General features: G+C 45.0%; 1 long non-coding RNA gene across 1 annotated transcript; it reads right to left on the bottom strand.

The window, feature by feature from the left end:
• Window positions 1-508: 508 nt before the first annotated feature.
• On the bottom strand, window positions 509-3,763 carry LOC308578373. Its single transcript, XR_014003904.1, has 3 exons — window positions 3,611-3,763; window positions 3,141-3,267; window positions 509-606 (listed from the first exon to the last, which is right to left on the bottom strand). It is a non-coding gene; the product is annotated as an uncharacterized lncRNA (long non-coding RNA).
• Between the last annotated feature and the right edge of the window lie 8,817 nt (window positions 3,764-12,580).

The following is a 12,580-nucleotide window of genomic DNA, read 5'->3' on the forward strand; positions in this document are numbered from 1 at the left end:
TGGCCCTTCACTTCATCAAATCTGGCCCTCTTTGAAAAAAGTTTGGACACCACTGCCTAATAGGAAAGTTTCTGTATTTTTTTTTCACAGGCCCACCAGAAATGTATAAGTGTCCCTTCTTCTTTACTGCACCTCCAGCACAGTTTTTTTGTTTTATACATTTTAGCTATTTTGGCAGGTGTTAAGTACCATCTATAAAACATCTTTTATATAGATGTTCCCCCCACCCCAAGGCAAAAGGGACCAGTTTCTTACGCTGCCTTTCTCTTTCAGCGCGTTGGCCAGGTTGCAGTAGGCGTCAGGGAAGTGGGGCTGGAGCTCAATGGCCCTCTTGCAGTGGCGTAGCGTGGGTTGTCAGCACCCGGGGCGAGGCAAGTAATTTGCGCTCCCTAACCCGTGGATTTGCGCCCCCTAACCCTAACCCCCAGATGTTGCGCCCGGTGCGGCCGGCCCCCCCTGCACCCCCCACGCTACGCCACTGCCCTCTTGTAGGTATCGATTGCCAGATCGATCAGCCCCTGTTCGTAATACACACATGCCAGGTTGCCGTGGACAACAGCGTGGTTGGGACTCAGGCTCAGGGCCCGTAGGTAGGCTGCAACGGCTCTGAAATGAGATCAAGGACTGGTTCAGTTTCATTGTCACCAGGGTGGATAAAAATCTGTTTTTTTAAAAATAAAATGCTTTGGGAGGACGATTAAGAGGATCGAGGCGGGCCGGGACTGCTGATTCTTTTAGATTTGTTAGCGGCCTTCGACATGGTCGATCACAAACTTTTGGACCACCGCCTTGCCAACGTGGGGATTCAGGGCACAGTCAGACAATGGCTGTGCTCCTTTATCTCAGGTCGGGGACAGAGGGTGGCGCTAGGGAGGGAGTTGTCGCTGCGGCACTCCTTGTTGTGTGGAGTGCCGCAGGGCACAATCCTTTCCCAGATGCTTTTCAATATCTTTATGCGCCCCCTTGCCCAGATTGTCCGGAGTTTAGGGCTGAGTTGTCGTCAATATGCTGATGACACCCAACTTTATCTGTCAATGGACTCGGCCCCAGACACACTGACCAGATGCTTGGAAGCCGTGGCTGGGTGGCTGCGTGGGAGCCAGTTGAAGTTAAATCCTTCGAAGACAGAGGTCCTCTGGCTGGGTCAGGACAACATGGGGTTGGGGGGCCAACTCCCATCTCTTGTGGGGGCGCAATTAGTGCCAGAGCCTTCTGTCAAGAGCTTGGGTGTAACCTTCGATGCCTCTCTTTCCATGGAGGCACAGGTTGCAGCCACAGCAAAGGTGGCATTTTTCCACCTCCGCCGTATTAAGGAATTGGTTCCTTACCTTTCTCGCCCTGATCTGGCCAGTGATCCATGCGATGGTCACCTCCAGGCTTGATTATTTTAACTCGCTCTATGCTTAGACTCACTCTGACACCCTATATGGGATTTGGTATATAAATTTTCCCGTGGCTTTTTTTGCTGGCCCATGTAGCACCAGCATGGATAGCTGGCTTGGGTGAATAGCTGATGTTTCCTCCCTTTGTAGTCTTGATGAGGCTGCATTTTAAGCTGTATTTTAATTAACTGGGGTTTTTTTCTATTCTATTTTATTGTAATTTATATTTGGTGTTAGCCGCCCTGAGCCCGGCCCTGGCCAGTGAGAGCGGGGTAGAAATAAATAAATAAATAAATAATTCGGGGAAGAATTATTTGTTTTAAGTTTTTCATGTGTGCGAAAACTCAGTCCAAGTTTTTCTTGGGGAAAAAATGTTTCAGCACATCAGTTAAGCAACATGGATACATATGCTACCATGTTACTGTTTTAGTGAAATAAATTGCTTAAATTGTTATGAAGGAATGACCGCTCCCCGCTTAAAATGGGGGGCGCCCTTTGCGTGGACGCGTGCAGCCCCTAGATCTGGAGCGGCTCCAACAGCATAGGCTTGGCTTTGCCTTCCCTCAGGTGGGATACCTGGAGGTCTCCACCTACCTCAGTCAGTTGTCCAATCCCACCTGGGGGAAGCGTTGCCAAGGAGACCAGGCCAGGTAGGGGAGGGATTACCTGCCCACACAATAGAGGGAGGATCTTACCTAGGAATCCACACTTGGCTCCAGAGCTTCTCCCACCCTACCCACCCTCAGTTAAGGTCTTATTTTGCAGGTTAACTTTTCTTCACAGGTTTTGCAGGTTAACTTTTCTTCACAGGTATGCGGGCGCTGCTACGTTAAGGTCGCTGTTAAAGGGCCGGAAAGGAATTTCCCTGCATTGGCAGGTTTCGCCTTTCCCGTAGCAAAACGTCACAACTTTGGCGGTATCAGGCCTTGGGCGGAATCCTTTTGTCCATCTTCCTCTTGCGGCGGCGATACCAGGGTTCCCCGTTAAAGGGGTTTTCTGGAGGGAGGCTTTGGCCGTACACCGAAAGGTCGTCATTGCTCCCTCCTGCGGCGGCGTTACGGGGGCGGCCATCTCTGCTTGAACATATGTTCTCCAGAGCCGGCCCATCCCCCCCCCCCCCCACACACTGGATAACCCTGATGCTCCCTAGGTCCCCGGCTGGGGACCGGGGAGGGAGAACGCCCAATGCCTGAGCCAAGGTCTACCCACATTTGAAATTTAATAAAGTTGTGGCCAATTTAATCCCATAGCACGTTGTCTTGAGTCGTTATTCACATGACGGGGGGACCGTGCAAGATCTGGGGACTCCGCCTGTCCACGCAAATGTTTCTTTTCTCCTTCCAATCAAGTACAGCAGAAAAGTTGTTCAAATAAAAAGTGTTCACTTATTAAAACTCACCATCATTTCGTCACAATCGGGCTGTATATAGCAGAACCAAATCATTTTGATATAACTGTAGAAAAGACTCTGAAGTTAGGATTCCAAAAAGGAAACCTGCCTCCGATTGTCAATATTAAGAGGATGCCAGCAAGGCTGAACCTTCCGGTAAAAGGGGGATTTAAATCAAGTCTTATGGATTTGGGATTTAAATCAATTTGCTTTAAATAAAATCAACCCTCTAGGCAACAATGGGAGTTAGTTTGGGTATGGGTGCAACCACTAAACTGAGAATATAAGACGTAATGTGATTATACGCAAAACCAATAAAAAACATTTATATAAAAAAGAGAATATAAGCTCTATGCCTATTTGCTTACCTGTCAAATATACGCGCCTCCTTCAAGACGTTCCCCAGATTAATGTAAGCATCCAGGAAGTTGGGGTCCAGGGTCACCGCCTGAAAATATTTAAGATAATAGATTTTTGTTACTAATACAGTCATACCTCAGGTTGAAGTAGCTGCGGGTTAAGCATTTTCGGGTTGTGCTCCGTGGCGACCTAGAAGTAACAGAGCGCGTTACTTCCGGGTTCTGCAGCTTGCGCACGTGCAGACACTCAAAATGATGCCACACGCATCTACGGAAGCAGCAAATTGTGACCCGAGCATGTTCGCTTCAGGATGCGAACGGGGCCCCGGAACGGATCCCGTTCGCATCCAGAGGTACCACTGTATAACAGCATGGTTACTTTTAAATAAGTGGGTCAACTTTGACCTAGGCTGCCTCCTACCTACCTTCCTACCTTATCGATCTACCGACTTTATCTTATTATCTATCTACTTGCCTACCTATCTTATCTATCTATCTACCTACCCTATCTATCAAATCTATCTACCTACCTACCATCTAATCCAGGTGTGGCCCAACTTGGCCCTCCAACCCCCATCATCCCTACCTAACAGGACCAGTGGTCAGGGACAATGTGAGTTGTAGTCCCAAAACAGCTGGAGGGCCAGGTTTGGCCATGCCTGAATCTATCTACCTACTCAATCAATCAATCTAACTAATCTATCTATCCATCTACCAACCTTTCTTATATATGTATCTATCTAATCTACCTACCTAATCTATCTATCTAATCTAATCTAATCTAACTATCTATCATCTATCTAATCTATCTATGCAAGGAATATCAACTGTACGAGAAATGGTACCAACTAATGGTACTAACAGGACACCGGAGGCCCATTGCAGCTGAAAAAATGCCTCCAGTTTTAATATAAAAAAGAATGGGAAACGTTTATTGCATATTGACAAAAGCAGTGCACACAGGTTAATACATTAGCAGGATTAATTTTTTTAAAAAACCCCACCTGTAATGGTTAAATTTAAAGTAGAATCATAGAATCATACAGCTGGAATAGACCACAAGGGCCATCGAGTCCAACCCCCTGCCAAGCAGGAAACACCATCAGAGCACTCCTGACATATGGTTGTCAAGCCTCTGCTTAAAGACCTCCAAAGTAGGAGACTCCACCACACTCCTTGGCAGCAAATTCCACTGTCAAACAGCTCTTACTGTCAGGAAGTTCTTCCTAATGTTTAGGTGGAATCTTCTTTCTTGTAGTTTGGATCCATTGCTCCGTGTCCGCTTCTCTGGAGCAGCAGAAAACAACCTTTCTCCCTCCTCTATGTGACATACTTTTCTATATTTGAACATGGCTATCATATCACCCCTTAACCTCCTCTTCTCCAGGCTAAACATGCCCAGCTCCCTTAGCCGTTCCTCATAAGGCATCGTTTCCAGGCCTTTGACCATTTTGGTTGCCCTCCTCTGGAGTAAGGACAGTCCCCGGATTTACAAATCAGTCCCCATACAAAATCCATTTAAGTTGAAAAGTATCCCCGGACTCATTGAAAAAAAATCTGATAACCTTAAATTAGTGATGATGATTTTATTGAAGAAGAAGAAGAGTTTGGATTTGATATCCCGCCTTTCACTCCCTTTAAGGAATCTCAAAGCGGCTAACATTCTCCTTTCCCTTCCTTCCCCACAACAAACACTCTGTGAGGTGAGTGGGGCTGAGAGACGTCAGAGAAGTGTGACTGGCCCAAGGTCACCCAGCAGCTGCATGTGGAGGAGTGGAGACGCGAACCCGGTTCCCCAGATTATGAGTCTACCGCTCTTAACCACTACACCACACTGGCTCTCCAGTGATGATAATGAATGATGATAATACAAAGGAACCAGGGGAGGCAAGTCAAATAATCCCATAATGTGGGATTAACATTGATTGTGTATACAGTTGTTTTTTAAAAAAATATTATTTAATTTAATGATTTGGTTTTTTGTGAAAACTAAAAAAAATTATACAGTGGTAGCTTGGGTTAAGTACTTAATTCGTTCCGGAGGTCTGTTCTTAACCTGAAATTGTTCTTTTTTAAAATAATAATAATAATTTTTATTAAATTTTCCTATTTACAAATTCGCCATCCCAAACAGTATTCACAAATTTCAACTTTTTGGACTTCCACGAGCTTTTCCACCAATCCATATTTTCTATTTTTATGCATTCTCTAAATTTATATTGCCATTTAATATTATCCTTTCAGATCTATTTCTTTTTTACAATACATCTTTAACTTTCACAAAGCCTCTTTAAATCCCACTAGCGTTGTCTGTTCGTCACATATGCTTTTCCGATAATCTGTAAACTTTCCCGAGTCCTCGATGAACTTGTGATCCCATTGATATCTAATCTTCCCAGTCAGTTTATCCAGTTCTGCATAGTCCATAAGTTTCATTCTCCACTCTTCAAGGGTCGGTAGCTCCTCTTGTTTCCATTTTTGGGCCATTAATATTCTTGCCGCTGTTACTGCGTATTGGAAAAGTTTGTAATCCTTTCTATTTATCTCTCTTCCAGTTATTCCTAACAAAAAGGCTTCTGGTTTCCTTACAAATGTGTATTTAAGCATCTTCTTCAACTCATTATATATCATTTCCCAGAAACCCTTTACCTTCTTACATTCCCACCACATATGGAAAAAAGATCCTTCTTTTTCTTTACATTTCCAACACTTATTACATGTTTTGAACATTTTTGCTAACTTAACCGGTGTTATGTACCATCTATATACCATTTTCATAATATTTTCCTTTTTCCATTTTCATAATATTTTTCCCAGTCAGCCAATTGTATATTATAACCAAAGTCTCTGGCCCAATGTATCATAACCGACTTTACCTCCTCGTCCATCGTTTGCCAATCCAACAACATTTTATACATTTTTGACAATATCTTATAATCATTGTTTATCATCTCTATTTGAAATTTTGATTCTTTTTCCGTATATCCACTCTTTTAAATCCTTTTTAAACATTTCATTTACCTGAAAATAATGCAACCAATCAAACACATGTTCTTTTACTTGTTCATATGGCTTCATTTTCCATTTCCCCCCTTCTTTAATTATTAGCTCTCCGTAAGTGATCCAATTCCCTCTCATATTGATTTTCTTTACACTCATAACCTCTAATGGAGACAACCAGTGTGGAACTTTGGGTTCTAATATATTTTTATACCTATCCCATATTTCTATTATGGAGCTCCTGAAAATGTGATTCTCAAAACCCTTGTGACTTTTCTTCTTCTCCAACCACAAATACACGTGCCACCCAAATCTATTATCAAATCCTTCTAACTCTAACAGTTTATTGTTTTTTAATTTTATCCATTCCCTTAACCAGCAGAGACAAGACGCTTCATAATATAATTTCAAATCTGGCAGCGCAAAGCCTCCTCTTTCCTTTGCATCTGTCAATAACTTACATTGTATTCTTGGCTTTTTGCCCTGCCAGATATATCTTGAATTTGCCACTCTTTGAAAGTCGTTGTCCCCCTAATTATAGGAATCATTTGGAACAAAAATAACATCTTTGGAAGCACACTCATTTTGATCGTTGAGATTCTACCCCCAAAAGAAAGTTTCATCCTTCCCCAAACTTACAAAACTTTTTTGATTCTGTTCCACACCGGTATATAGTTGTTTTGAAATAAATCAATATTTCTTGGAGTTAACCATATTCCCAGATATTTTACCTTCTTCGCCACTTCAATCCCTGATTCTCGTTGCATTACTTCTATTGCACTTTGGTCCATATTCTTAATCATTACTTTGGTTTTTTTCTTATTTAATTGTGGGAGCCAGGAAGTCATGGAAAAGGCTTGTAGTGCCACCTGGTGCCTTGCTGACCTCGGTGACCAGCACTCTGAGCTTACAATGTATTAGAATGTATTGACCCTATAAGGAGTTAGGTTCCCCCCTCTGGGCACTGTAACCCTATATGGTTTGTGGGTGGGTTAAAGCTTGACCGGATGAGGTAACGTGAGACATTGGAATGCAGCCATGCGGCTGGAGAGAACAAAGGATAATAAAATCGGAGGAGAGAGAGGAAGGAGCTTTTTTGCCCTCCGTCCATGGAGACATTTGCCTTTGTGTGTGTTTTTTCTTTGCCTTGCACCCCAAAATGACGGCTGGTTTCCGTCAACTGGTTCCCACAAGTGGTGCCCTCTCTGAGGCAGAATAAAAGGATACGGCTGAGGTTTTTAAAAGGGAAAAAAGAAGCAACTGGAAGCAAACAGTCTGAGGCAGACTAAGAGGATTTTAAAAGAAACTGTGAGAGGATTTTTGATCCAAGCAGTGGTTATCATCGACTCACTACGTCCGGCAAGGATTGCAAAGCGCTCTACAACTTTAAAAAAGATCCCGGTGAGTTCGATCCCTTCTATTATATTGATTTTTGAAAAATGGGCAGCTCTTTGACTACTCCCCAACAGAAATTTTTAAAAGACTGAACAGCTTATCTCTGAACAATTGACTTTCGGCCACATTGAACCATCTTCATCCCACTGGCTCCAGCAGACAAGGAACAGTTTGCTTTTACATTGCCAGTATATCACGATTCGCAACGTTATCAGTGGATTGTCCTCAAGGCATGCGGAACTCCCCTACACTTTGTCAACATTTTGTGGTGAAGCATTGAAACCTTTCCACATGCGCCACCTAGAGGTGCTGCACACGAGCTGCACCTGGCCGTATTTGCTACATCGTTGCCAACAGGAATTTTATATGCTCAGGCGGAACAAGAAGAAGACTATCTGCATTATAGAATGGTTACATCTACCACATACCCCACCGAAGAACATTTATTCAGTAATTGAATCCACATCAGACATTGTTATCAAAGGACGTTCACGTGCAAATTGCTTTAGCTGATTTTATAGGTGTCATCATTTTTAACCCTCCAAAGGATGACCGTTTGACATTTCTGACACAGGTCACCTATGTTTGGCTACCCCCTTGTCTCTCACACCTCTCCCCTCTGCACTAACCCTCTTCACGGATAGAACAAGAAGTAGGGGGGTGGTGACATGGGAGGAGGGAGGAAAATGGAAATGTTTATATACCCCTCCACAGTCTTCTGCCCAGTGAGCTGAGCTAGCAGCTGTGATTCTTGCCTTTCAATCCTTTCCTACTCAACCTTTCAATCTTATTGTGGATACTCAGTATGTATATCGCCTTTTTGCTAGTTTACCAATATCTTATATAACTCCTTCCTTGGATTCTGACTTGTTTTCCTTGTTTCTTGGCCTGCAGGCCTTACTTTAGCACAGAGAGTTATCTTATTATGTTGCACATCTTCGCTCCCACACATCACACCCAGGGTATTTAGCAGAGGGCAATGCAAGAGCAGATGTGGCTCTGAGGGACATTTCTACCTTTTCTCTCTTTTCTGACCCTATACTAGGTCATAACACCTTTCACCTTCCTGCGAAAGCATTGGCAAAGCATTTTTCTATTCCTTTGGCCCAAGCAAGGGATATAGTTTCCCAATGTGCTTCTTGTTCTAAATCTCAGCTGGCCATTCCTTTTGATGCTGTCAATCCTAGGGGCACGTCTGCATTGGCGTGTTGGCAGATGGATGTCACACACACACACCTGTGTTGGCTCCACTCTCCAAGGTTCACCTCACGGTGGACACCCACTCTGGATTCATATGGGCTACGCCCATGAGGGGGGAAACAGCTCGGCATGTCATTCAGCACACTATCCGCTGTTTCTCAGTCATGGGTAAACCTGCGCGTATCAAAACTGATAATGGTCCAGCATATATTTCTAAAACATTTTCGGAATTTTGTATGTTGTGGAATGTGAAATTAACTCATGGCATACCCTTTAACTCCACAGGTCAAGCTATAGTGGAAAGAGCACACCTGACGTTCAAAACACTTAAGTAACTGCTTAAGTATTTTCTGTACAAGTGAGTAACGTTAGAGAGCAATTGATAGTCCTAGCCACGTTTCTTTCCGAGAAATAAACGTAAAAAAGTACCTTAAGATTTAAAAGAGATAATTGGGAAAGGACTTAGTTAAAAGTATCTAACTCTTCCCGGTGGTTCATTTTTTATCCTTTTTCCTTCTTTGTTTGGATTGCAGCGTTCTGCTCTGCCGATGACGCGCTGTGGTCCTGCGGTAGCGCAAGGGCGGCGCAGCGGAAATGCGCACGGCGTGTGATGGGGCCCTTGTGAATGGTGGACTAGACGATTCATCTCCATGTGGGCGGCTCCTCTAGGCCTCTCAGCAAAATTGGGTTGCAATGCATTGAGGTTTCTGGCACAAATTTAAGACTCCCCACCCCCCTGAGTTTCTGCATGGGCCTGTCCGGCAGATGAATCAGTCTGGTTGGCCACTCATAGCACCCAGGGGCGTTGCGGCAAAGCGCGGCAGTTGGCAGCGAGGGCGCGAGCGGCGTGCTGTTAGGGGGCGCTGGCGACTTCTCGTGCTCGCATTGCAAGGACCGGGACCTTTGTGCAAAGCTGTCATTTGAGGTTGTGAAAGTAACATTCAGATGTGCGTCCTGCACAGGTGAGTTCAGGGTTGGAGAGCCAAGTTTCTGCTCTTTAAAAAGAGAGACCGTGTCTTTCATGGGGTATTCTGGATCTTCTAATGTAATTTCTACTTACAGTAGTCCCTTGGTTCTGAAACGGAATCCGTTCCAAAACCAAGGATGCCGGCAAGGCCGGGCTCAGGGCGGCTAACACCAAATATAAATTACAATAAAATAGAATAGAAAAAAACCCCAGTTAATTAAAATACAGCTTAAAATGCAGCCTCATCAAGACTACAAAGGGAGGAAACATCAGCTATTCACCCAAGCCAGCAGGTGACATGTTTGTTACCAGCCCAAATCAAGCATAGGTGTTTTGGTTCCATCTCAATAGTAAAAGGACGAATAAGCTTCGATTGCTCTTTCGGTGTTCATTCACCCACAAATAGCAAAGCGGTGCAATAAGCCTAAACAAAGCCAAACAGGTTGTTTTGTTTTCCAACTACATAGAAAAAAGAATTTTGGATTGCGTTTACTTCATTTCGTGTTTTTTGCTTTTAATGCACATTGACACAGAAATCGCAAAGTGTGTGTAATGAGACCAAAATAACACAACACCATCTTTTCGCTTCCATATGCATAGAGAGAAGACATATAAGCTTTGATTGGGCTTTTTTCAATTCGCATGGTGTTATTTGGGTGTGCGCCAGAATCACCCCAAACCAATGGAAAAAGGTATTTTGGGTTCCATCTACATAAAAAGAAGATGATAAAGCTCTGATTGGGCTTATTTCAAATTGGTGTTTTTGTTTGTTTTTTATGTTTTTTTAAAAGATATTTTATTAAATTTTCACAGTAAAAGACAAAAAAAGTACGAAATCACACAAAACAAAAAACAATACGATACAAAAATACAGACATAAAACATACAACATAGTTAAACCAAACTTCCATAACCCTCTTTCTTGACCCCCCTCGCCTCTCCCTTTCCTGTGTTCCCATTTACCAAATCATGTTCAGCAATGCTTCACCTTCTCTCAGAATTTGTTTTAAATTAAACATTTCAGCTATTATGTCTCCAATTTTACCCTTTGTTATCAAATATTTAGATATTTAAACTTGACATAATATTATTCAAATTTCATCTTTGTTCTTATAGTTCAGTTATTTTCATATTTCGTTCAACTAGGTTACTAATGCCATGTTGTCTTTATATCCTGCATCATTCTAACATTCATACATTTTACAGTACTTTTGCAAATAGTCCTTAAATTTTTTCCAGTCCTCTTCCACTGTCTCTTCTCCCAGGTCTCGCATTCTGCCAGTCATTTCTGCCAATTCCACGTAGTCAATCAGTTGCATCTGCCATTCTTCCAGAGTGGGCAAATCTTCTATCTTCCAGTACTTTGCGATGAGTATTCTTGCTGCTGTTGTCGCATACATAAATAAAATTCTGTCCTTCTTTAGCACCCTCTGGCCAACAATGCCCAAAAGGAAGGCCTCTGGTTTCTTAGGGAAGGTATATTTAAATACCTTTTTTAGTTCATTATTGTCCCAGCTCACAAAGGACCAACGCCAGTCCGTTGTTATATACAAAAGTCTTTATTGAAGTTCAGTTTGTCTTTCACATCAGGAGCGTGCAGCTCTACGTCTGAGACTCTAGACCGCCGAAGCTCCGTCTGAGTCTCCTCCCTCCAGACACCAGTTTAAGACCCTAGCCTTGCTCCACCTCTTCCTTTGCTCTTTCCTCCTCTGGCTCCGCCTGTCAGCTGGGGTCTCGCCCTTCCTAGACTCTTCTGACGCTGAGTCCCCTGAGTCTTCCCCCTGCCTCCGGCGGGCTTTAGGACCTGGTTCCCCATCCGCGTTTTCTGCTGTCCCGCACGCCTGTACATTCGAACTTGGCACGCGCGCCCAGCCGGCAACTCTCCTCCTGACCGTTACACTGCTCCTGTCAATGCTTCCCCCTTCGGGGAGGCCAGCTGGACCTGACCTCCCCTCTGTTCCCCCACTCTCCGACAGAGGCGTGGTCAGTCCCGACTCTTCTTCTCTCCCTGCTGGAGGATACGCTGCCCCTGACACCTGGGACTCTTCCCCCCCACTATGCTCTGGTGGGGAAGCTGGTCCTGATCTCCAGCTGCTGCTTTGGGAGTCCCCGCTGGCCCCTTGTTTCTGGTGTGTCTCCCCTGGGACCCCCCCTTGCCCCCTACGCTGCCCTCAGATCCTTCCCCTTCGCTCTCCATCTCCTCTCTCCCCTGTACCTCTGCTCCTGAGCCCCTGACATCCATCCCGCCCTCGAAGCCCCCCTTCCCCTCTTCTGGGGCGGGTTCCGGGTGCTCCAGTGCTGTGGGGGTGAGTGCGGGATACAGTTAGTTCCCCCTGGCGAGCAGCCGACCAGTTGGATCCGGCCAGCCCGTAATGGGCTCGCCGACGTCGATCTCCTCTGCTTCCATCTCTCTGCATTCGTGTTCGAACCCAAGGTCCTCCCCCAACACGTCCATGTCCGTCTCTCCCCCTGTTACCTCGGGTGATGCTGCGTGCCAGGGCCCCCTTAGCAGTTCCCTGCTCCACCCCACCTCCGGTTGAGTGTCCCACCAATAAGAGCGGTCCGTGGCAGACCCCAAGAGTGATCCCTCCGGGGAGCTTGTGTCTGGCGCCGTTTCCTCAGCAGATGAGAACCCCTGGAACGTGCTGGTTGAAAGTGTGGGTGTGAAAATCTGCCGGCATAGGTCTGTGCGGGAAGAGTGCATGGAACTCGTCTTTGAGGTAGTGCTCCTCCAAGGCATAGTCCGGCACCCACCTGTTGGCGCTGGCCGGGGTACCTTCCCTGGCAAGGAGATATTCAACTCCCTCTTTCCCCCATCTTGAGTCTAAAATCTCCGTGACCTCGTTGAGTGGTGCCGCCCTCGGTGACCCCTCCCCCGTTGGCGACT

The sequence above is a fragment of the Podarcis bocagei genome, assembly GCF_964188305.1.
Source record: "Podarcis bocagei genome assembly, chromosome: W".
NCBI lineage: Eukaryota > Metazoa > Chordata > Lepidosauria > Squamata > Lacertidae > Podarcis > Podarcis bocagei.